Genomic DNA, 23854 nt, shown 5'->3' on the forward strand with positions numbered 1-23854 from the left:
TAAGTCACCAAGTCAGTGACTTTATGGATTAAGACATGGAAAAGGACCAGGATCTGTGATTATAGATTCTAAAGTGGAGTATTAAGCCCTTAATGGGAAAAGGAATTAACAAGGGACTTACGCTGAGCGTACGTGCAGGTACGCCCAGCGTACGCGCCTTCAAGCCAGTACGCTTATCGTACGTAAGCGTACGCCCCACGTACTCTGTCAGTTTGGGTATTGCATTTTGGGCCTCGGTTTGGGCCCTGCTTTGGGTCTTTGGGCCTTAGTGGGCCAACAGAAGTCAGATAGTGTGGGCCAAGGAAATGTTTGGGCTTAGAGTAAGGCCCAATAGAGGGATTGGGCCCAATTTAGCAAATTGGACCATTAGGGGGCCACTACTGGGCTTGGGAAGCTTACCTAGTGTTGGTCCTTAGTTTTGGGCCTTAGATATGGACCAAGTTGGACTAGGGGTAGAATGGTCATTTTACCCTAAGAAGGATTATCGAATGGGACTAAGTAATGTTTGGTATTGGTAGTTCGGTAAGCCGAAGAGTCAGCAGTTCGGGAGTTGCCAGTCGGCAGCCAAAGGAGTATCCAACAAGGTTCAGCAGTGCGAAGTGAGTCTCCTCATTGTGTGCATGGGTCTACGGCCACAATGCCGACCCATTATATTTACGTATAGTAGGAAGACCGGGGGGTTAGCACTAGGCATTTTATGATAGATACAGCGGGCGAGGCCCAAGGAATGTTAGTATGCTAGAAGTAGTTGTGATTCTTACAGATGACAGTGTTTATAGGTTCCGGACCAAGGTCCGATGCCGGGGCAAGCCCGAGGAAGGTTTATGCGTTGAATGTTAGATTATACTTGTTGTCTTCGTGATACTTGTATGTGCCTGGTAGGGAGGTGAGTGTGGGCGAGGTCCCGTATCTCATCACTAGCCGAGTATGGACGGGGTTTCATATCTCATTAGTAGCAGAGCAGGGGCGAGACCCGAGTTAAGAGGGAGGTGAGTGTGGGCGGGGGGCGTATCTCACTACCAGCAGGAGCGTGGACGGGGTTCCATGAGTCATCAGTAGCAAGACAGGGGCGAGGCCCAAAGATAGGCAAGGCCTTAGATCAGGAGTATAGTAGAGTACGTTCAGTTTATTTGTTATGTGTTATGTTATATGTTTGTATGTGTTTAGCGGGCGAGGCCCAGAGACAGGCGGGGCCTAAGAGAACAGATCTGTATACCGAGCAGGGGTCGATTCCAGGCGGGGTCTGATGTCGGGCGGGGCCCGATGCCGGGCAAGTCCCGATGCAGCGGGCGAGGGGCCAGTATGTGGATATGTATGTGGTATGTGGTAGGTTGGGGAACTCAATAAGCTTCGTGCTTACGGTTTTCAGTTTTGGTTTCAGGTACTTCCGGTAGCGGAGGGAAGAGCTCGGGATGATCGCATCGCACACACCAAGAAGTTTAGCCTGGGATGTTTACTCTGATAAAATGAACTAGTGTTTTGAAATGATACTCTGATTTAAGATAATGACTTATGATTTTGGATTAATGATTTTATGATTATGGTTTAATTAATAGTTTAAAAATGAAATTTTTGGTCTTGATTTTTGGGATGTTACAATATATATATATATATATATATATATTTATTTTTCTTAATCTAAAAATGATAACAAATAAAAGAAAACAAAAAAAAAATATATTAAAGGTAAAATAGTCTTTTTATGTCCCGAGGGATGAAGCGTGCAAGTTTTAAACAAACGTAAGACGATCCAAATCAATTTTCAAAAAAATGGAGACCGAACGTGCTTATGACAATTCGTTTAATTCACTCCAGCATATGTCCTTAATTTTGATTTAGAAGTTATGTTGCACATGGCTATAAAAATAAAAAATTCAAACAATCAATCATAAAATTCAAACTTGTTTACATTTTCTACAAAACTTACTACTTATATATAGCGGACTTGCTTTGTTCTTCGACATAAATCTAATTTGATAGTTAATTGGTTGCCAACGGATTTAGTTTAGTTTTTTACACGACACTTGCATCAAAGTGTGACAATATATGACAACACACCAAATGCATGAATTAAGGTTTTCTTTACACATTAGGTTAATACATCTACCATAAAAGATATATAATAACAATCATCTTCAGAAAACATACGTGAAAAAAACCAAAGTTTTAACGACTTTGCCACCAAATTGATGGATCTGATTCGCATTTTGATTGGTTTACTATTGGTGACATGGAGGAGTAGTGTGGTGTTTGCTCATGCGGACCCATCATCGTGTGCACGGCTAGCAACCATGTTGGCACCATGCGTCGGTTACATAAGCGGTCAACAGCCATCGAGGCCATCAAACTTTTGTTGCTCATCGGTCAAGAACCTAAAAGGCATGATGAAAACAAAGGATGATCGTGTGGTTATATGCAACTGTGTGAAACAAGCGATATCAGTGATAAAATTTGATCCAAAAAGAATTCCTCTTCTGCCCGAGAAATGTGATATTAATGACATACAACTTCCTCCTGTTGATAAGGACTATGACTGCGAAAAGTTAGTTTTCTCTCAATTACACTTTATTTGACATATGATGGATGGATGCTATTCTATATTGTTGAACTGCATAAATGAATAAAATGATTAGAGGACGTTAACAATATTTTTAATTATCTGGCTTGTGTGTATACATTTTTGCAGGACGAAATTGGTACATATGGAGGTGTTATAAGAGCGTGGATCATAGGCATAATGTGCACCAATGTATTTATGAAATTAACGTTGTATTTTAATACTTGTTTGGGTACCATGGAATAAAACAAAGGATACTTAGGCACATATTTTGTTAACTGTATGTCATATTCACTACTCCAAAATTGACCCTGATGGATTTTTCTATGGGTAAATTTATATCGGAAAAAGTCAACTTTCTCTATGTAGTCAAAGTAGGCAAGTTATAATTACTTAACCAACTTTGTTACATGAACGTAATGTTCTAAATAACGTTAGGTTAGGTATGATTTGACTGCAATGTCAAGCCTTAAGTTTTTACGAGTCATATCGTTCGTAAAACGTGACTTAAGGTTATGTGTGTGTGTGTGTGTGTGTGTGTGTGTGTATATATATATATATATATATATATATATATATATATTCTAATACAATTTATTTTTATATGTTTATATAACTTAATGCGACATTTTGTTAAAACGTGGAGGCACGTACAAGCCTTGGAGCCATGACGATTTTTTTAGAACCTTGCATGAATGCTTTGTGTTCTTTTATATACCGTGATCTTGGGAACGTTTGTATTATGGAGTGCTCTAATAGTTAAATATTTATAAATATATTTTTTTAAAAATAACTAAGTTATAATTTTAACCATAAAAAATATTATTGACTAACTTCTAACTTAAAATTTTGACATAAGACGTCATTATTTTAAAGAATCATACAACAAAAAAGATATATTAGAATGTTGGAGGTTAAAGAAATGTAGAAGTTATGATCTTAACGTTTTTACATGGTTTGAAGGTGTATAAATTTGTGTGTAACTAGTGAGTGAGTTTGTGGTGAACCACGGGTCGTCCTTCTGGCTGTTTTTATATGTTTATTGAACCTGGTATTATTGAAATGCGTCTTATTTTATTCACAAAGGATGACAATGAGAAAACAATGACAAAACAAAACCCAAAATAGAAGCACAAATCGGTAGACGTAAAAGGGACAAAAGGAATGTCAAAATGGTCAAAGGGTCTGAAAGTAAGAAATATTAAAACACATGTGACCAATCTGTAATGAAAAATAAGTAGTCAGATGAAAAGAATGGACAAAAGGAATGTGAAAATTGTCAAAGGAACTTAAAGTGGCAAATATTAAAAGACATGTGGTCAATCTTTAATTACAATAGATCAGGGACTAAAATTGTCAAACTATACAAAATATCATGGCAAAATCTAGAAACATACAAAATATATTATTCCTACTCATGCTGATTTAATGTTAGAAGTTGTGTATATTATGTTGGAAGTTGGAACCAAATGATTTTGGTAGCATATATCCGTAGTTGGGTTGCAAGTGAACTATGTGCAATTTGTGTTTCATATTATATATACATTTTTTTAATTAATTTAAAAACGGCTCATTTAACCATCTTCAGTTTTGATCATGAAGGGTATTCTAAATACCAACTGTAACATCGTAAATTTTCAAACAAATTTTTCGTTTTTAAAAATCACATAATTCTCATAAACACTTTTCACAAAATCCCAAGTAACAATTTATCAAAACACAACTCAATAATTGTTTGATCAAAATCCAGGATCCTCCAAACATAACTCTTTCTCTTGTGTGTACAATCGAGCCGACGCCTTCTCAATATCATGAAAAGTACCTGAAACACATATCACATAACACGGTAAGCACGAAAATGTTAGGTAAAACATGGGTAGATGAAATAGTTGGTATGTGATGAAAGATGAGTTGGATAGATGAGATGATCGGTGATATAGATCATAAGATGAGGGTGAGAGATGAAATATGAGAAAAGCCCTTACCCAAACATTGGCCCCCGTCATCTAGCAGAGTATGGATGACAACCATGGACTATTCTAGACGGTCTGTGGAACACTAGCAGGCTCGCAACCTGTAGGTGTATGAACAATATGTTCATCAGATGTACTCTAAAAACCCATTGATATGTATTGCGAGTGGACTCTCGAAAATAATACTGTCAATAAACGAGAGCTATGGATTTAGCACATGTTGTATAAACCCTGGCAGCTATGGACTTAGTACCTGTTGTATAAACCCTGGCGACGATGTGACTTCGTGCCTGTTTGACATAAACTGCAGAGGTATTCCCTAAGCAGTGTTGTTACTCCGATGATGATCCTTAAGTAGGTCCCTTGTGTTAGGTGTTTAGGGACGTAAAGTGAGGATAACGAGAACGGGTAATCAGGGAAATTGATTGATTGACGAAATTAGTAAATTTATTACTAGTTTGTGAAATTAATAAATTTATTACTGGTTGATAAAATTTAATAAATTTATTGTGGGTTGAAAACCATATATGTTCACCAGGCTCCCAAGCCCGACCCACTCAGTTTACTTGTATCACAGGTGTCGATACGAAACCATATTACATTGAGAGATTAAAGAAGATGTAAATCACTAGTGTAAATGAATGTAAGTTCTGTTTATGCTTATGCTTCTATATTGACGATGACATCCCAAAGTTTTAAAATGAATAAAATACATTTCTTCGGAAATGCCTTGATAATATATTTATCATGTTTTTCTGGGGACAAATTCTGCAACATTTTTATTAAAAGAAGTATTCTGATTTTTATAAAGCATAAAAAAATCGGTCTTTTATGGCCGTGAAATTGGAGTTGTCACAGTTGGTATCAGAGCATTAGTTTAAGCGAACTAGGAATTTATAGGATTTCTAGACTTAAACTTATAATGCTAAGTGATGATCGTGAGATGAGTGTCTACCATATTTTAGACACGAGCACTAGTATATTTTAGGAAAGATGCCTAAAATGTTTTTATGTGCTAAATGCTATATGTTTGCCATATATGATATTATTTGTTTGGATCTATGGTCTATTGCCGACCGGATCTGGAAACCTTATGTGTTCAGGATTCTAAGCGTATGACTACGATACTAGAACTAGCATGTAAACGTTTCGGAGTGATAATGAAGATTTAAACGTCTATCAAAAATAAAGATCTAAATTCACCTACTTTGGTGTATAAATCGAAATGGAAAGCACTCAAAGTGGATTGGGAAACGATAACCCGCAGCCTGAGCCACAAGTGATTGAGAGTGTACCAGAAATAACAGCTGCACCTGAGCCAATCACGATGGCAGGAGTATAGGAAATGGCGCGGATAATGTTGGATCAATAGATGGAAGAGACAAGACGTCTACTTCAACAAAGTAAGGACGAACTTACTATGCCAGTATACCAGGCACCTACTCTTGGGGAAACTATCTGCGTTGCTAAGTCAATCGAAGAAATGATCAACGATAGGACCACCAACAAAGTTGAAATTGGAAAGAAGAGGAAATTTGAGGGGTCTTCGAGGTCCAACAAGAGCAGCATGTTCTCAAAGTCTAGCAAAAGAGGAGGTAAAGAAAAATGGTGCGAGAAGTGCAAAAATAAACACTTTGGAAGGGTGGTGACTTGTTTCAAGTGTGGAGAGATTGGGCATTACGCCAATGATTGTACACTTACCAAGAAGGTGTGTTACGGATGTAGGGAAGCAGGGCATTTAGCTAGGGTATGCCTGAAGAAAAATGAAGCAGTAAGAGTGAATGCACTTCCAAAACCAAAAAGTATCTCAGAAAATCCTTGGCAAAGAGGGTGACAATGCGAGGAATCAAGGATGAGGACTTTAACATATATGAAGTAGCCGTAATAACATGTGGCGTAGCCTGTTAGAGGCATAGTATGGGTTGAACTTTAACATCTATGTAATCGTTTTAGGAAATAATGTAAAGCTTCGTTTTGTTATCTGATGTGTTAAATGATTATGTGAAATTCTTGAATGATGACTTGGAAAACTGCGAGACAATACTTGGGATGAGTATGAGTAGGTGTGAATGGTAGTAGAGGCCTATACTACCAGAAGCACAAGACTCGCACTTGGATCAAGGAAGGTCACGAGGTTACCAAGAAGCTAGTAATTGATTCCGTTTTGTTCTAGTCTGTCGTTACCATCGTTTCGGTAATGACTAAGAAGATGATTGTTATTCCGACCTAAGAGGTTATATCGAATCGAGTCCGACCAAGATGAGTTAGTCATGTAGTTCAGAGAACCAAGTCCGATGTAGTATCTCACTCAAACGGGAAGATTGAAATATCCCAATCATTATAAAAGTAAGAAACTTGTAGCCAGAAGTGCTACATGCTAGAATGTGATTATATCACATTAGAACATGAATGTAGGTATATTCCATTTTGGAATTGGACTCTAAGAGACCAGAGTCTAAGTGTTGCATCATACGATGAGAGGTCATTAAAACATGACCCATCAGTCTATTACGATAAATAAAGGAAAGAACTTATCTTAAGTCTTTTAAGAAGAAGAAGGAGTCTTCAATAAGGATTGATTTTGTAACCCGAAGGTTACAATTGAAAGTCCAACACGAGATAGAGAGCAGGTGTAAGATTGAGCACCGCCTGTAGTCAAGAAGTCCAAGAGTTAGATACTCATTCGAAGGAACATAGAAGTTATGGTTATCACCTAGGATGAAAAGATAATGCATGGAGTTATTATACAAGCCCTATTTCGTTGATGATTCCGGGACGTAATCATCCTAAGGGGGAGATAATTGTAACGACCGCATATTCGGGCTAGTCAATTTAGAGACGATAAGCGTCAAAAATGACTTTTTGATAGAGGATTATTTAGAAAAAATAATCTTAACTAAGTCGTATGTCACAAGGTTTCCGTACATGTAAAGAACGCCGAAATCCGAGTTATAAAGAAGAAGTTATGACCTGTCGAAGTTCCGCGACAGAACCGGCACGACGCTGTGTGACGTAAAAAGTGAATTTACGATAAAGTGATTTTTAACCTTAGTGATCAAAATGAAAGTCGTAGTACACGTTAAACCGAGAGCGTGCATAGAAAGAAAGCCCAAATCTGACTTCGTATGAGGAAGTTATGATTTTTCTAAGTTTCGGCTTAGCAGTATGCAGCCCGAAGCTCGAATATTAGATCGAACGATTTTTAGCCAACACAACCTTAACGATAATCGAAGATCTTGTTGATAGTCGTTTAACGGTAAAAAGAAAGACGAAAACGGACGTCGGATGAAGAAGTTATGAATTTTTAACGGACTTTTCCTGTCCCGGCCTGTTAAAAATATAACTTTAAAAATAAATCAAAATTAGCCGACGAAGTCTAAACGAAAGTTGTAGAGCATAATTTCACCTATGCGTGGATATAAAGAACATCAAGTGAGTGCTTTGACGGAGTACGCCCAGCGTACTCGTCTAAGCGATCCGGAGTCTGTCACCCACCCTACTCCTTCGCATGTGAGACACGTATCGTAGCCTTGACGCGTCCGAGTTGACCCCTTCGTACGCTCAGCGTACCGAAGTTACGCCCAGCGTAATGGCTCGCAAGGCAGTACGCCCCGCGTACTGAAGACTTACGCCCCGCGTAATAAGGAGCTTCGGCCTCCTATAAATAGGATCTGAAGCCAGCCGATTTTTGGTTACAAACTTTGCTCTTTTTTACCTCCTACTTTCTTTTTACCTACACTAAATACCCCCAAGCCTATAATATCATCCTAGCTTCGTAAGAAAGCCCCGGAGAGCCCGAAGATCCCGAGAAAAATAGTTTTCGAGTCGACACTCTACCCGTGTGAAGCCCGGTTTTTGAGAAAACATCCCGGTTTCATCGAAGAATATTATTTTAAGAGACGAAGTGTTGTCCAATCGTCATCTTATCAAGTGAGTGTATAGTCACTTTCATCTTACACATAGATATGAAGTATTTTATATAAAATACGTGCTATGTGAAAATATATTGTTTGTTTATTTGAGATGGATGTTGAATGAATGATTTATACAGGTTTTAAATGATTTAAACGGTAAATGTATTTTATATCTACAAAAATGTTAGGTAAAACATGGGTAGATGAAATAGTTGGTATGTGATGAAATATGAGTTTGATAGATGAGATGATCGGTGATATAGATCATAAGATGAGGATGAGGGATGAAATGTGAGAGAACCCTTACCCAAACGTTGGCCCCCTTCATCTAACAGAGTATGGATGACAACCATGGACTATTCTAGATAGTCTGTGGAACACTACCAGGCAAGCAACCTGTAGGTGTATGAACAATATGTTCATCAGATGTACTCTAAAAATCCATTGATATGTATTGCGAGTGGACTCTTGAAAATAATATTGTCAATAAACGAGAGCTATGGACTTAGCACATGTTGTATAAACCCTGGCAGCTATGGACTTAGTGTCTGTTATATAAACTCTGGCGACGATGTGACTTCGTGCCTATTTGACATAAACTGCAGAGGTATTCCCTAAACAGTGTTGTTACTCCGATGATGATCCTTAAGTAGGTCCTTTGTGTTAGGTGTTTAGGGACGTAAATTGAGGATAACGGGAACGGGTAATCAGGGAAATTGATTGATTGACGAAATTAGTAAATTTATACTGGTTGGTGAAATTAATGAATTTATTACTGGTTGATAAAATTTAATAAATTTATTGTGGGTTGAAAACCCTATATGCTCATCAGGCTCCCAAGCCTGACCCACTCAGTTTACTTGTATCACAGGTGTCGATACGAAGCCACATTACATTGAGAGATTAAAGGAGATGTAAATCACTAGTGTAAATGAATGTAAGTTCTGTTTATGCTTATGTTTCTGTATTGACGATGACATCCCAAAGTTTTAAAATGAATAAAATACATTTCTTCGGAAATGCCTTGATAATATATTTATCATGTTTTTCTGGGGACAAATTCCGCAACATTTTTATTAAAATAAGTACTCTGATTTTTATAAAGCATAAAAAAAATCGGTCTTTTCTGGCCGTGAAATTGGGGATGTCACACCTCCACCTAACACCTAGGGTAAATATCTCAAATAAATACTCGATTCTCTACTCTAAGTAAACCAAAGGTTATTCTTTCTCTCTCTAACTCTTGAAGTGGGTAAAAGACCATTTTACCCCTCCATGATCTCCATTACTCATGTTTGACCAAACCCCAAATTCACAGAAGTCAACTTGAGTCAATAACCAAAATTTACCCAACTCATCGAGTGCACTCATGCAACTCGTCGAGTCCCCTCATTTCCTCAGAAGTCTCAAGAAAGTCCAGCTCAAATCGTCGAGTTGACCCTCCAACTCGCTGAGTTATCACATGTGACATCCCCAATTTTCTCGGCCAGAAAAGACCGATTTGTTTATGCTTTGTTTTATAAATCAGAGTAATCTTTTAAAGAAAACGGTTGCGGAATTTGTTCACAAATAAGATATGATAAAAATTTATCAAAACATTTCTCAAAGAGAATGTACTTTTCATTAAATAATAAAATCTCGGGATGTCATGTTCCGATACAGACCAAAAGCATAAACAGTACCATATAGGCCTTACAACATTTATTTATATCTAATGGCCTATAATCCAAAATCTCTCGTCCAGTCCACCAACTTATACTCTTGTGCCATTACCTGTAATGCAAAGAAAACTGAGTAGGTCAGGCCTGGGAGCCTGGTGAGCATATAGGGTTTTCAACCCACAATAATATAATTTTTATATTTAATCATCAAACAAACAATCCAATTACCCATCCCCATTATCTTCTTTATTTCTTAAATTCTTACCTTAAGAATCCACTATCATTCATTCGTTCGTTCCTAAGGATTGACCTAAGGAATTTGGCACAAAGTCCATTGCTGCCCGAGGTTCATCTACGCAGTACTAAATCCATAGCTACCAAGGTTCATCCATACAGTACTAAATCCATAGCTACCAAGGTTTATCTATACGGTACTAAATCCATAGCTACCAAGGTTCATCTATACGGTACTAAATCCATAGCTACCAAGGTTTTTTTAGAGTACACCGGTGAACACATCGTTCACAACACCTACAAGTTGCGAGCTTGCTAGTGTTCCACATGACTGTCTAGAATAGTCCGTGGTTGTCATCCCTACTCTGCTGAATGACGGGGGCCATCGTTTGGGTAACGGTTTCACTCATTTTTCACCTGTCACCCTCATCTCATGATCTATATCATCTTTCGTCTCATCCTCAAACATATCTTTCATCACTCACCAACTATTTCATCTACCCATGTTCTACCCAACATATTTGTAGATATAAATTACGTATATAGTTTAAATCATATACAAACCTGTATAAAACATTCATCCAACATCCATCTCAATATATATATATATATATATATATATATATATATATATTTATATATAAACACATAACACGTATTTCATAGCAAATACTTCATATCTATGTGTTAGAAGAAAGTAACTATACACTCACCTGATAACACGATGATCGGACAGCACCTCGTCTCTTAAAATAATATTTTCCGATAAAACTGGGACGTTTTATCCAAAACCGGGATTTACGCGGGCAGAGTCTCGGCTCGGAAACTTTGCTTCTCGGGATCTTTGGGGCTTCGGGACTTGCTTCGGGGCTCGGGAATGATACCGGGGCTTCGGGATATTTCTTGCACGAAAATCGATGCAAAGCGGGAGAGAGAAAAGAGAAAATGAGCAAAGAAATCGGTTGCCCTCGCATTCTATTTATAGGGGCTGAGTCCTCGCATTACGCTGGGCGTAATGCTTCGGTACGCGGGGCGTAATGCTTTGGAAACGTCATCGCTTACATCATCGGAGCACTCGAGTCCGAGGCGGTTCATGCACCGGAGTACGTTGGGCGTACTCAAAGGTTACGCGGGGAGTACCCTTCGGATAAGCTTTGGTATGCGTGCCACGAACTTCAAAAATTCATAACTTTTGCATACGAGGTCCGTTTTCGACGTTCTTTATATTCACGCGTAGGTAAGATTATGCTCTACAACTTTTATTTAGACTCCGTCGGCAAATTTTGAATTTTATTTTTATTATATTATTTTTAGTAGGCCGGGACAGGAAAACTTCGTTATAAAATCATAACTTCTTCATCCGACGTCTGTTTCCGTCTGTCTTTTTACCGCTGGACTACTAACGACGAGATCTTCGATTCTCGTTTAGATTGTTTCGGCCAAATATCACTCGATCTCAATTCGAGTATTTGGACTGCATACTGCTAAGCTGAAACTTAGAAAAATCATAACTTCCTCATACGAAGTCAGATTTGGGCATTCTTTTTATTTTCGGAAACCTTGTGACATATACCTCACCTTGGTTAAGATTATTCATTCTAAATAAACTTCCATCAAAAAGTCATTTTTGATGCTTATCGTCTCTAAATTGACTAGCCCGGATCTACGGGCGTTACAATTATCTCCCCCTTAGGATGATTACGTCCCGGAATCATCAACGAAATAGGGCTTGTTTAATGATTCCATACGTTATCCTTCCATCCTAAGTAATAACCGTAACTTCTATATTTCCTCGAAAGAGTATCTAACTCTAGGGCTTCCTGACTACAGACGATGCTCAATCTTGCATCTGCTTTTCGTACTATGCTGGACTTTCAATCATAACTTTCAAGTTACCCAATAAGTCCTTATTGTGGACTCCTTCTTCTTCTTAGGATAAATACTTTCCTTTATCTATTGTAACAGACTGATGGGTCGTGTTCTAATGACCTCTCATCGCATGATGCAACGCGTAGACTCAGGTCTTTTAGAGTTAAATTCCAGAATGGAATATACCTTCCTTCATATTCTAATGCGATATAACCACACTTTAACATGTAGCATTTCCAGCTACAAACTTCATTAATAACGAGCGTGTTACCAATGATCGCATTGATTTCAATCTTCTGACTTCAATCAAATGCTACATCGAACTCGGTTCTCAGAACCACGTAACAAACTCATTGTAGTCGGACTCAATTTGATATGACCACTAGGTTCGGAATAACAATCATCCTACTAGTCATTACCGAAACAAAGGTAATGACATACCTGAATAAAACGGAATCAATTACTAGTTTCTTGGTAACCTTGTGACTTTCCCTGATCCAAGTGCTAGTCCTGTGCTTCCGGTAGTATAGGCCTCTACTACCATTCACACCTACTCATACTCGTCCCAAGTATTGTCTCGCAGTTCTCCAAGTCCCCATACAAAAATCACACAATCATTCAACACATCAGATAACAAAACCAGGGTTTATATTAATCCTTGAAACTATTACACAAAAGTTCAAGTTCACCCTATGTTATGCCTCTAATAGGCTACACCATAAGTTACTATTCACATTGTTACTTCATAATTTGATCTTTGGATATGAAATCCTTATTCCTGATTCCTCGCGTTATTGTCTGCTTCGTCGAGGATCATGTGGAATGCCCTTGGCTTTGGTGGTTCCTCTATCCTTGCTGCCCTATTTTTCTTTGGGCAGTCTCTAGACATGTGCCCCTTGCCTCCGCATTCGTAGCATACTTTATCATTATGTGTACAATTCGAGGAATAGTGGCCGATCCTTCCACATTTGAAACAGGTTACTTCTTCGTTGCATGCTCCAAAGTGCTTCTTCCTGCACTTTTCACACCACTTGGCTCCATACCTCTGGTCATCCAAGTTAGACTTTGCGAACTTTCCCTTACTATCAGGTCTTGAGGATCCTTCAAGCTTCCTCTTCTCCCCAACTTCAGCTCTCTCCAGGCCCTTCTCTCTTATCTGAGTCTCAATATTCTTAGCAGCCCAGATGGCGGCTTTCAGAGTGGTTGCTTGCTTGACTATCGGGCCAAAGTCTACTGGTAATCCGCGGGCAAACTTGTTAACCTTGGAGAGTTCAGTTGGAATTCGATAAGGAACAAGCTTCATCTTTTCCGTGAAACTAGTAGCATATTCAGTGACACTCATTTTTCCCTTCTTCAAATTCTGAAACTCATTATTGATTTACAGAAGATCCTGCTCAGAGCAGTATTGCATTTTCAGTTGCACCACGAAGTCTTCCCAAGACATCTTGCTAGCTTCTCCCTTGGGCATCGAATTAGCTAGCAACTTCCACCAGCTCAGTACACCAGATTTTAACAGAGGGATCGCGAGCGTGGTCTTCTGTCTATTGCTGCATTCACAACTTTCAAACATTGTCTCCATCTCGGAGATCCAGTCCATAACTTGCACCGGCGTCGGGCTTCCGGATAGACACGGTGGTTTGGATGCCATAAAATCCTTGTATTTACATACTCTTCCATCATTTCCTCCATCACGATTGTTTTGTCTAACAATTGGTGGGTTGGCTTGACCAACGGTCCCACTGAAGTTTCCACCTTCCGATGGCCCTCCATTCACTTCGGGCTCTTCAACTTGGATTGAAAGTTCTTCACGATTTTGTCGAAGCAGACGTCTAGTTTCTTCCATCTGACGATCCAACATCGTCTGAATCATCAATTGTACACCAGCCATTGCCACCGGCTCAGGTGCAGCAACTACAACAGGTATTTGCTCGATTACATGTGGTTGATTCCTGTTTTCGTTCACGTTTCCGGCGCCACTTCTTGTTCTTGCCATCGTTGATCTATACACCGAACAAGGTGAATTTAGATCCTCCTTCACGATAGATAATTATCCAAATCACTCCGAAACGTTTATATGCTAGTTCTAATACCGTCGTCACACGCTTAGAATCCTAAACACATAAGGTTTCCAGATCCGGTCGGCAACAGACCATAGATCCGAACAAATAATATCATATATGGCAAACATATAATATTTAGCACATAAAAGCATTTTAGGCAATTTTCCTAAAATAAACTAGTGCTCGCATCTCAAAATCATCGCTTAGCATTCTAAGTTTAAGTCTAGAAATCCTACAAATTCCTAGTTCGCTTAAACTAATGCTCTGATACCAACTGTGACATCCCCAATTTTCTCGGCCAGAAAAGACCGATTTGTTTATGCTTTGTTTTATAAATCAGAGTAATCTTTTAAAGAAAACGGTTGCGGAATTTGTTCCCAAATAAGATATGATAAAAATTTATCAAAACATTTCTCAAAGAGAATGTACTTTTCATTAAATAATAAAATCTCGGGATGTCATGTTCCGATACAGACCAAAAGCATAAACAGTACCATATAGGCCTTACAACATTTATTTATATCTAATGGCCTATAATCCAAAATCTCTCGTCCAGTCCACCAACTTATACTCTTGTGCCATTACCTGTAATGCAAAGAAAACTGAGTGGGTCAGGCTTGGGAGCCTGGTGAGCATATAGGGTTTTCAACCCACAATAATATAATTTTTATATTTAATCATCAAACAAACAATCCAATTACCCATCCCCATTATCTTCTTTATTTCTTAAATTCTTACCTTAAGAATCCACTATCATTCATTCGTTCGTTCCTAAGGATTGACCTAAGGAATTAGGCACAAAGTCCATTGCTGCCCGAGGTTCATCTACGCAGCACTAAATCCATATAAATATATATATATATATATATATATATATATATATATAAACACATAACACGTATTTCATAGCAAATACTTCATATCTATGTGTTATAAGAAAGTAACTATACACTCACTTGATAACACGATGATCGGACAGCACCTAGTCTCTTAAAATAATATTTTCCGATAAAATCGGGACGTTTTCTCCAAAACCGGGCTTTACGCGGGCAGAGTCTCGGCTCGGAAACTTTGCTTCTCGGGATCTTTGGGGCTTCGGGACTTGCTTTGGGGCTCGGGAATGATACCGGGGCTTCGGGATATTTCTTGCACGAAAATTGAGTTAAAACGGGAGAGAGAAAAGAGAAAATGAGCAAAGAAATCGACTGCCCTCGCATTCTATTTATAGGGGCTGAGTCCTCGCATTACGCTGGGCGTAATGCTTCGGTACGTGGGGCGTAATGCTTTGGAAACGTCATCGCTTACGTCATCGGAGCACTCGAGTCCGAGGCGGTTCATGCACCGGAGTACGCTGGGCGTACTCAAAGGTTACACGGGGAGTACCCTTCGGATAAGCTTTGGTATGCGTGCCACGAACTTCAAAAATTCATAACTTTTGCATACGAGGTCCGTTTTCGACGTTCTTTATATTCACGCGTAGGTGAGATTATGCTCTACAACTTTTATTTAGACTTCGTCGGCAAATTTTGAATTTTATTTTTATTATATTATTTTTAGTAGGGCGGGACAGGAAAACTTCGTTATAAAATCATAACTTCTTCATCTGACGTCCGTTTCCGTCTGTCTTTTTACCGCTGGACTACTAACGACGAGATCTTCGATTCTCGTTTAGATTGTTTCGGCCAAATATCACTCGATCTCAATTCGAGTATTCGGACTGCATACTACTAAGCTGAAACTTAGAAAAATCATAACTTCCTCTACGAAGTCAGATTTGGGCGTTCTTTTTATTTTCGGAAACCTTGTGACATATACCTCAACTTGGTTAAGATTATTCATTCTAAATAAACTTCCATCAAAAAGTCATTTTTGATGCTTATCGTCTCTAAATTGACTAGCCCGGATCTACGGGCGTTACATCGCATGCTCAAGCTCATCGGGACAAACACTGACTGACTCGTCGAGTCAGTTCATGGACTCGGCGAGTCCCTTCAATTTGATTTGTCATTCAGACGTTTCAAAGGAGATCTACCACTCCAAACACTAGATCTAGCATCTCAAGACTCGATTGTCACGTAAAGCTTCGATCTTTACGTTCATGCATGGTAATTTTGCTCCAACGTACCAATACATGCTCTCACAAGATGTTAAGCACAATAACCCTCATATGGATGAGTAAAGTTGGGACCTTTGGACTCTAGGGACCTCACAAGGTCCAGATCTGAGGTCTAAACCTCATGATAACTCTATATGCTCGAAGTCCCAACAAAAGGTGGTAGAAACCCTAATCTTCCATAATAAAGAGGTCTAGGCAAATAAATGAGAAAGGTGCAAGCTTTTACCTCCCACTGAATTCCTTGCAATGAAATACAATAGATCCAACCGTTTCTCTTGCTTCCTTGCTGGATAATCTCTTTTTCTCCTCGAAAGATGCACTAGGATACTTAAAGTTTAGCTTCTATCACTCTCTTAGCTCACTACACACGTTTAGGGTTTGACACAGGAAGGTTAGGCAGCTAGTGAGGCGGAAATGAGGACATAAGTTCTCTTATATAGGCCCCAACCCCGGGAAATTAGGGTTTCACTACACAGCACCAACTCGGCGAGTCGACTCTCTGACTCGTCGAGTCCGTTCATTAATCCCTCGTGTTCAACTCGACTCTACTCGACGAGCCGGGCTCACAACTCGTCGAGTCACTCAATAAATCTCAAAATTAAACATATAAATAATATACCTGGGAGTCCGGATGTTATAATTCTCCCCCACTTGAATTAGATTTCGCCCTCGAAATCGCTCCTCAACAACACATTGATCGAACCCAATAACCCGAAAAGCACCACCAAAAGGATCTCATACCACACAACTATCTTCCTCCAAGGACACCTGAACCGGAACAGGAACTCCCAATCTCGAAAAAGGACAGACCCCTCTGCTGCTATGATACCCGTTCTGACTCTCCAGAACCTGGAAACTCTAGTGGTCTGTCTCTCTGCCAGACCGCCCTCACAAGATATCACCATGTTATTTGCTCCTTGAATAATAGACCCAGATAACTCACTGCCCCTCTGATTCTCTTGTTGCGACTGATAGAATCAAGTCATTGACCAATAACTGGCTACCGAACACTCATACCCGATATACTAATCGATCCAGATCGTACTCCAAGGAACGAAAGGGTCACATCTCACCAGGTGTCTCATCCACTGTATTGCTATCAGAACCCATCTGAACAATGAACTCTCAACACCCTGTCCTCAGACACAATAAAATGATCATGCTCGCTCAGAAGTATCCTCTGACATCTAATAATCATAAGCCCCAGCTCCCTCTCAAATATCCCTTTCAAAACTGAGCACCAGGTCAACTCCCGACCCAACAGTTGAACCTCCAAAGGTTACCCATTGCATACCCCAAAACATCTCACTGGCTTCTTTCTCACAATAACTATCTTGGCCCATTGTGACACACAAGTCACGAAGTTCGCTTTACCCCAAGTGAATACTACAATCCCAACTGAAATCGTCTCACCCTCGACCTCTGTCGTCTACTACTCATTAGTTCCATGCGTCTCGCGGTCCTTCCAATGCCAACGAACTGACCCACTCAGGTCTATGACATTAGATGACAAACAATACCCCACAAAATGGAACCCACCTCTGAATCCGGAATCTCATTTCGCCTTCTCAATACACCACTAGAGCCAACTTAAACTCGAGAGTCTGGTATGACGCAGAGTTGGAACCACTCGTCCCAATGAAGCACTCAAATCATGACCCATGACCCGTAACTCACGCGTACATCACTTCTCCAATTCCTTCTAATTGCAATAACCACACCTTAACTCAGAATATAACGATTCCTGACCATTAGGGAGACCCCAGTCTCGCCCCTGGCCCGACCACCAGGTTACCACAGACTCAATTGATAAGGCTACCCAAGCCTAGGAACTCATCTGTATCATGCTCTGACTAGTGAATACTACGATTCCCCGTAGATTCACAACGCTCTCTCTTATTCGTTGGCTAGTAAAAGCTACGGTTCCCCGCAGTTCCACAATACTCTCCCGCTGACCAGTGAAAAATATGGCTCCCCGCAGTTTCACAATACTCTCTCGCTGACCAGTGAAAGCTACGGCTCCTCGCAGTTTCACAATGCTCTCCCTCTGACCAGTGAAAGCTACGGCTCCCCGCAGTTTCACAATGCTCTCCCTCTGACCAGTGAAAGCTACGGCTCCCCGCAATTTCACAACGCTCTCTCACTGATTGGTGAATACTACAGCTCCCCGCAGTATCACCACACCCTCTCGTTGACTGGTGAATACTACGGCTCCCCGCAGTATCACCACACTTTCTCGCTGACTGGTGAATACTATAGCTCCCTGTAGTATTACCACACACTCTCTCTCACTAACTCATGGATGCTACGGCTCCCTGTAGTCTTACAACACTCTCTCTTATCACCCCACATTCTCATACTCAATTCGACACCACACTGCGTTCACTAACTCATGCTCAGCGGCCCAACATAGATAAGTGCACACACCTACCCAAATTAAGCATCACTACTCCTGACAAAATTCGTCATGACAAAATACTTTTTCTCGCTGCAATTCACATTCTTATATAATCTTGCTTGATGTCAATTAGCTGAAGGGATCTCACTGTAACCATAGACACTTGATACACCACTTGCCATCTCATAACTCAAGTCTCAAAATAATCTAAAATTTAGGACATCATACTCGGGTACCTCGGTACACCATCACAGAACCTCACGATGTCTTGGCTCAACCACTGATCTCCTACTCACGGCATCATACTCAGATACCGCAATGCACCCTCTCAGAATCTCACAACCAATCTTCCTCTCGTAACTTCGGAATATTCCAACTCTCAATTTCAAACACGGAGGAATCGTCAATGACTCAGAACACGTTGATGACAATCCAAAACTCCCTCCTCTTATTTCTCAAATCCCATGCAAGAATACTCATACTGAATCTGAAGTTGGTTGCCCAATCAACTTCCACCCTTCCTAAAGTGCATATAACAACCCATACATCGAACTAGAAATTCTCAACCGTCGAAACTACCCTTACGATCCAACCACCTCGAATTCACCATTACAACCTCGAAGAGTTACTAACCACCATAATAAATCCCTGACCAACGGTCGCTCGCCTTGGAGACACTCATCCTTTCCTGAACACGTACATCATGCATTATCTCACTCTGCACCTCGCCTCGACCACCAATAACACTGGTCTCATGTATCAGTACTGTAGGTCTCCATACCCCGTTCTCTAGCCGCACTTGAACAAATCTCTGATCCCATCAACAAATACCCGGTTCTCCCCCACTCAGGGTTCGAACCATCACCATTTGGAACACCAACAATCTACTCCCCAGACTGTTTCACCAGGTACATCACACTTACTCTTGGAAAGTACCATATAACACCCAATGATCTTCCCGATAAAGACTAAGCAACTCCAAATATCCCGAATCCTAGATGAAATCCTTGGAAACTTTCCAACATGACTGCCTATAGTCATTCAAAATTTCACACCAACACACTACCAGACTTCTCTATTGTCCAAAGGAAACAACGAGGGCCACCGCCCCATATACTTCTCTTGATTACTCGAAACTGCTGCTAACATATGCCTCACTATACTCAACTAAGGCATATCCCTGCCTTATCCATCTCAGTCCCCACTGATGACCCCCCTCTCGGTATATGAAATACCTTGTAGCAGACTTACTACAAAACACTCTGATGAAATGTCGCAACTATATGCTACCCCATGGGGTTAACCTCCAAATTCTGAAACCAGAAGCTCGATATCTCTTTTGCTCCACACAAGAAACAAAAGTAGCGCAATTCTCGTCACGGAAAGTGATATCTCAACTATCGACCGATTGCACATATCAGATCGCAATCCTCCATAAAGCCTCATCTCTACTCATCCCTGAGTCTTTCGACTCCAACTGGCATCGCACCAGTAACATCTCTCGGGACCTAACTCAATTTTCCTCTCAAGGTACACTTCATGGAAGCTCGTCCGACATGGCCCTCTGGCCCCACTTGTCCTCATGTCGGTCCTCAGTCCGAACAATCACAATGGAACAAGTGGAAAAAGGCATAAGCACTATCTGCTACGAATCATGGTACTCAACCCATGTTATCTCCTCTCAATCTGCCACAAATCATGGTACTCGAACCATGTTATCTCCTCTCAATCTTCCACAAATCATGGTACTTGAACCATGTTATCTCCTCTCAATCTGCTACCTAGAACCTCTGGAATTCTCCCTGTTTCGAGTATAGGTCCTCTGCTTTCAGTAGTACGGGCCCATACTACCTGCCACATCTACCCATACTTTCCACACGGATCGTCCCAGATTTGCTACGTAGCCGCTCAACCTTCTCGATCACCAATCTTGTCACGCATGCTCGCTCTCCAGCGAATACTCTCCTCTATCAGCGTACTCATCTGACTAAGTTCACTCCCTAGGCTCTTCTTAGGTTCTCACACTTCTCTGCCATCAGCTGTTGAAGAACTCCTCACGATGCCAGCCATCTACCTCCTGAATATCGTTATATTCACTTAGTAGTTGTCTCCCATCATCAAGAGTTCCACAAAGCACAAATCAAGCAGCATTCGGGCATCGAATCACCTCCACCAACACATAAAATCACTCTAGCACACAACTCCACTCGCTCTATGTGCAACTCTGAGAGGCATTACCGTACTCATGCATCCCTACCTCTCGTGGGTATATCACTACTCCCTCAGTAACTCCTCAAATGCACGTCTAGGTATCTCTCCTAGATTATCTCTCAAATCAGAACTCTCTTTAAGTTATTCCTGCTAGATACTCTTACTCAACACATACTCAAGGCATATAACAAATAGCAACGACTCCTAGGCTAAGGCATCACAAATCAGGCAACTCTAGCCCTAAAATATGAAATACCTAGCCTATCCTCTAGCATGCATTACTAATATCTCATAAATATCTCATAACACAATAAATAAGGGTATTTTGGGAAATCACCGTTCGGGCTCTGGCTGATTGTACACACCGCTCCAACTCGTTTTCTCTTAAACTCTTTCTCATTTAAGAAAAATCATTTCTTTTGAAATTTTTTCTCAAATCCTCAGTTTGAGTCCAGACATACCCGAAGGTGCATCCGAATCCCTCAAACCAAGGCTCTGATACCAACTTGTAACACTGTAAATTTTCAAACAAATTTTTCGTTTTTAAAAATCACATAATTCTCATAAACACTTTTCACAAAATCCCAATTAACAAGTTATCAAAACACAGCTCAATAATTGTTTGATCAAAATCCAGGATCCTCCAAACATAACTCTTTCTCTTGTGTGTACAATCGAGCCGACGCCTTCTCGATATCATGAAAAGTACCGAAAACACATATCACATAACACGGTAAACACGAAGCTTAGTGAGTTCCCCAAAATACCACACACAGCTCATTAGCCACTTGAGGCTATACTCAGTAAGAGCCTCTGATCAATGTGTCTCAGTGGGACCCTCTGGTCCCAAGACTCGGGTGGACCCTCCAGACCTAACTCAGATGGACCCTCTGGTCCTAACTCAGTAAGATCAGAATAATATACAGCATAAATCACATAGACATAATGCAAGATAACACAATACTCAATATAAACACAAAAGACCCTCCGGTCACACAAATCATATTACCACTCTAGGTATGTATAGTGAGAAGACTCACCTCGTAAGCAATCATCCTCGTACTCAAATCTCGAACTATCCTCCGCCTAACACATAGGGTAAACATCTTAAATAAATACTCGATTCTCGACTCTAAGTAAACCAAAGGTTATTCTTTCTCTCTCTAACTCTTGAAGTGGGTAAAAGACCATTTTACCCATCCATGGTCTCCATTACTCATGTTTGCCCAAACCCCAAAGTCGCAGAAGTCAACTCGAGTCAATAACCTAAATTTACCCAACTCGTCGAGTCCCCTCGTTTCCTTAGAAGTCTCAAGAAAGTCCAGCTCAACTCGTCGAGTTGACCCTCCAATTCGCCGAGTTATCGCATGCTCAAGCTCATCGGGACAAACACTGACTGACTCGTCGAGTCAGTTCATGGACTCGGCGAGTCCCTTCAATCTGATTTCTCATTCAGACATTTCAAAGCAGATTTACCACTCCAAACACAAGTTCTAGCATCTCAAGACTCGATTATCATGTAAAGCTTCGATCTTTACGTTCATGCATGGTAATTTTGCTCCAACATACCAATACATGCTCTCACAAGGCGTTAAGCACAATAACCCTCATATGGATGAGTAAAGTTGAGACCTTTGGACTCTAGGGACCTCACAAGGTCCAGATCTGAGGTCTAAACCTCATGATAACTCTATATGCTCGAAGTCCTAACAAAAGGTGGTAGAAACCCTAATCTTCCATAATAAAGGGATCTTGGCAAATAAATGAGAAAGGTGCAAGCTTTTACCTCCCACTGAAGCCCTTGCATGAAAATACACTAGATCCAACCGTTTCTCTTGCTTCCTTGCTGGATAATCTCCTCTTCTCCTCAAAAGATGCACTAGGATACTCAAATTTTAGCTTCTATGACTCTCTTATCTCACTACACACATTTAGGGTTTTACACAGGAGGGTTAGGCAGCTGGTGAGGCGGAAATGAGGACATAAGTTCTCTTATATAGGCCCCAGCCCCGGGAAATTAGGGTTCCACTACACAGCACCAACTCGGCGAGTCGGCTCTCTGACTCGTCGAGTCCGTTCATTAATCCCTCGCAGCCAACTCGACTATACTCGACGAGTCATACTCACAACTCGTCGAGTCACTCAATAAATCTCAAAATTAAACACATAAATAATATACATGGGAGTCCGGATGTTACACCAACTATATTTCAAAATTATATGCAATTTTTAAGTACCAAATTTGTACAATAAGTTAAAAAAATATTTTAAGTTGAGTTTAGTAAACTTGTTTATCATTTGCTCATACTCCGCCCACAACAAAGTGTTTGCTTATTCCTTCTTAGGTTGAAGGGTGACCTTTTTGAAAACTAAGAGCACACGGTATGGGATATCTCGTTCTCGGTATTGCTGACATGGACACGCCTTAACGGCGTGGTAACGGGGGGAACACCCCCCCCTTATCGTTTCTTCTCGTTGTGGCATCTCCCGTGCTCGTTACAACTTGGCAAAACGCGTAATTTTGAATAAATTGACCGTTTTAACAACGGTCAAAATGATATTAAAAAAATTACCTTTAAACCTTATATAAATACAACTTTCATTTCTTTATATATATATATATATATATATATATATATATATATATATATATATCTTTCTTTCTCTCTTTCTCTTATATTTTATAAAAAAATTCATAGTTTCTTCTCAATCCAAAAAATAGAGCAAAACCCAAACACCCCCCTCCATCATCAAACTCAAACACACAACCAAACACAACCTCGCCTCTCGGGTTCACGGATTATGAAAACTATTTCAACATTTTATCGTCTCAAGGATCACCACAAATCCCATACCAAGGC

General features: G+C 40.2%; 1 long non-coding RNA gene across 1 annotated transcript; it reads left to right on the forward strand.

The window, feature by feature from the left end:
- Window positions 1-2119: 2119 nt before the first annotated feature.
- On the forward strand, window positions 2120-2835 carry LOC145168461 (uncharacterized). The gene is made up of 2 exons (XR_013741887.1): window positions 2120-2542; window positions 2687-2835. It is a non-coding gene; the product is annotated as an uncharacterized LOC145168461 (long non-coding RNA).
- The last annotated feature ends 21019 nt before the right edge of the window (window positions 2836-23854 follow it).

Source organism: Lactuca virosa, chromosome 4 (genome assembly GCF_052849685.1).
Source record: "Lactuca virosa cultivar CGN04683 chromosome 4, Lactuca_virosa_CGN04683_v6, whole genome shotgun sequence".
Lineage (NCBI taxonomy): Eukaryota > Viridiplantae > Streptophyta > Magnoliopsida > Asterales > Asteraceae > Lactuca > Lactuca virosa.